Source organism: Nannospalax galili, unplaced genomic scaffold (assembly GCF_000622305.1).
Source record: "Nannospalax galili isolate Female #2095 unplaced genomic scaffold, S.galili_v1.0 scaffold300, whole genome shotgun sequence".
Lineage (NCBI taxonomy): Eukaryota > Metazoa > Chordata > Mammalia > Rodentia > Spalacidae > Nannospalax > Nannospalax galili.
Genome location: NW_008347322.1, coordinates 984,321 through 987,712, shown reverse-complemented (window position 1 = coordinate 987,712; position 3,392 = coordinate 984,321).

The following is a 3,392-nucleotide window of genomic DNA, read 5'->3' as shown; positions in this document are numbered from 1 at the left end:
AAAGTATTGCCAGGTTTCAAAGCCTCGGTACCAAAACGTGAACAAAAATGCCTTATTTATAACTCATATTGATTGCATGTGGGGATGAAAAATGATTTGTATATTGGTTAAATAAAATATGGAATTCATTTCACCTGGTTTTAATGTGGCTGGCAGGAAGTTTTCAATTTTTAATCACATATTTGGTCCATGTGTGATTTCTGCTGAGCAAGAACTCTGCTCTCCCTTGGAACCATGCACATGGCCTGCCCACGTGGTTCCAACAGTGTTTGCTGAGTGAATAAATGGATGGGTGGGCAGGTGGATGGGCAGGTGGGTAGATGGATAGGTGGACAGGATAGGTAGCTGGAGGTTAGGTGGGGGTGGGGGATTGGCTAGATGGACACATAGATGGATGGATGCATAGGTGGATGTGGATGCGTGGATGGATGAATACATGCATGGGTAGATGGATGTATGCCTGGGTACGTGGGTTCGTGGATACATGCATGGGTGAGTAGATAGATGAATGGATAGACAGGGAGTGCCTGGGGTCAAATGCCTCCCATTGCCCTGACTCTGCTTAACTATAGCACAACTGTGCCCTGGCCCATGGTAAACAACTTGTCAAGCCCACCTGAGCCACAGCTCCCTCCTCTGCGTCTGACCCAATGGAGTCATGTGACATCCCCATTTCTGACCTGCGCTAGAAACTGTGAGAAGAAATCAAGGTTTGCAAACACTCTCCCAACCCATGCTGAAGACCTGGTGCCCTAGAGACAAAGGGGCTGCTGGCCCCATCCTGCCCTGCACCCCTGTGCCCCCCGCCCCCGTACTCCCAATCCCCTCCACATCGAGGGGCATTCAGGGGCTTTGCTTTCTTTCATGGCCATTCCAAGGCAGCGTCTAGGCCTCTAAGCCTGAGGACCAAGCAAAAGGCCAACTCAGCTGGGCAACTCGCCGCCCAGCCAGAGTGAGCAGGAGGGACTAGGGGTAGTTTCCAAGAGACGCAGAGTCCAGTTGATCGGCAGAGCCGCGGGTCCTGTGCACTCCGCGAGGTGGTGCTGCCCTCTGGTGGTAGAGAGGGGTGCTGACCGCTGACACCGGCTAGAACCATGTCCAGAGCGTCCTCCCTGGTCCCAGGTGTACTCCAGACGCCCGGTAGGAATGATCCAGCTTGCAGCTCACAAGAGCCCCTCTGAGCTTCTAGAAGCTGAGCAGAACGGGGCTGTGGTGAGTCTAGGAAGCATCCCGCTCCTAGCAACACTGCTTGGTACTTCTACCAGGTGTCGTCCCGGAACCTCAAGGAAGCAACGCTGGCCGCAGGATACAAAGAGTTCATGACGTGCCTCTTCCCTGCAAAACGGTTTCCTCCGACGCCATAATCCACAGAATTCAGCGTACAAAGGCAGTCATCAGCCCAGGTTGGAATAATTGAGTGCCACCTACTGTCACCTCTGAGAATCGCAGCCCAGCTTGACGGGCTGTTACAGGAGTCTACCCAAGGGGGAGTGGGGAGGGAGCCGCTGGAACTTCTCCAGCCCACAAGGGGCTGGTACAACCAGCAGGAGGCAACTACCAGAGGTTGGCAGTTATCTGCCAACCCCCCAGGGCCCCTCTGAGCCCTCAGTAGGCGCTGGCCGTGCTGCTTGTATTGGCTGTCAGGCCTGCCTCGAACATCCTGAACGTTCTGGCCAAACCAGTCATCTGATGTCTGTCTACTGTGCCAGGCGGGGTCTCGGTTCCCTTCCCAACAGGGTGGTCCCTGATGCTGGCTGGAGAAATGATGGAAAGCTTAGACAGACAGCTCAGACCGTCAGCCTTTTGCCCCTCAGTCCACTTCCTCCTCAGGATTATCGTTTTGTCAAATATCTTTTTAAATTGTTTATTATTTTTAATAACTTTATTTGTATAAGTGTTTTCATGTCCAGTGTGTTTGGTGGGGGGGTGCCTGCGAAGGCCAGAAGATGGCCACAGAGACCGAGACCCAGCCACCATGTGGGTGCTGGGAGTTGAACCCTGGTCCTCTGGAAGAAGAGCAAGTGCTCTTAGTCCCTTGAGCCACCTCTCCAGCCCCTAAACTGTTTGTTTTTATCGTACGTATACGAGTGTTTCGCTTGCCTGTTATGTAAGCGCACCTGTGTTGCGCAATGCCCACAGAGGCCAGAAAAGGGCATTGGATCCCCTGGAACTGGAATTATAGACAGTTGTTAGCTGCCATGTGGTGCTGGGAACCAAACCTGAGTCCTTTGCAAGAGCAACCAGAGCTCTTAACTGCGGAGTCACCTCCCCAACCCCTCAAATATCTTCTGTTACTAATTAAAATGCCACTGTGTGTGTTGTCCAAAATTCACCTGATTTGTATATACTGGCAAATTCTTGGTTCCCTTTCCAATGCGCTTGTCCTCACACAGGGCCTCTGGTGCGTCACAGCCTTCCATGATCAGCTGGCCCTCAACCCCCTGAGAGGTCTCCACCCGCTTGCCTCAGGACCCTGCGAGCCCAGTGGGTCAGCCTTCACCCTGTGCTGTGCTGATCTGCATCCCAGTCTGCCCCACGTACTCACACCATGGACACTTCAGGCCCTTGTGCTGTGGCCCTTTGATTCTGAATACTCTCAGGTTTGTCAGCGGGTTCTGCGCATGCCAACATGGCGTCCAGAGAAAGGACTGTGGTAGGAAAGGCCAGTGGGGAAGGATGAAGAAGGCTGGAGGGTCTCTGGTTCTCCATCAAGCAGCCACCTGCAGGCAAGCAGTCCCTCCCTGTGTCTCCCTCCTACTGGAGCCAGGGCCCTGGTATGACCTAGAGGCTAACCTGAGAAGGGGACGCAGGGCAGGGAGAGAGCAGTGAAGAGGGCGTGAGCCAGCCCCAGGGCCTCGCTCTTCCTCTCCACACCCCAAAGCACAATCTCTCCTCCTCTCTCTGTCCCTCCTGCCATCCATCCCTCCCCTCCCCACACACTTTGGGATGAACAAAAGCATGGGTGCTTGGGGCAAAGGCAAGTCCTTATTTATAAGAGCCAGAGTAAGGGCCAACATGGTGGCACATGCCTTTAATCCCAGAATTCAGGAGGCAGAGGCAGGCAGATCTCTGTGATCTACACAGTAAGTTCCTGGTCAGCTGGGGCTACATAGGAAGACCCTGTCTCAAAACAGACAAAAAAGAGCCAGGGTATCTGAGAGAAGGCCTTTCCATCAAGAGGCTGCTCTCCACTGAGGAGATATGTAGGCAGGAATTTGTGGAAATAAGCTTTTTTAACCTTAGAATGGTTTTAGGCTTGCCGAAGATTTGCAGACAGCAGAAATCCTCCACACAGTAGTATCCCTCATCCTTCCTCCCTCCTCCCCTCCCTCCTTTTCCCTCTTCCTCCCCCTCCTTCCTCCCTTCATTCCTCCCAACCGACCGTCTTCATC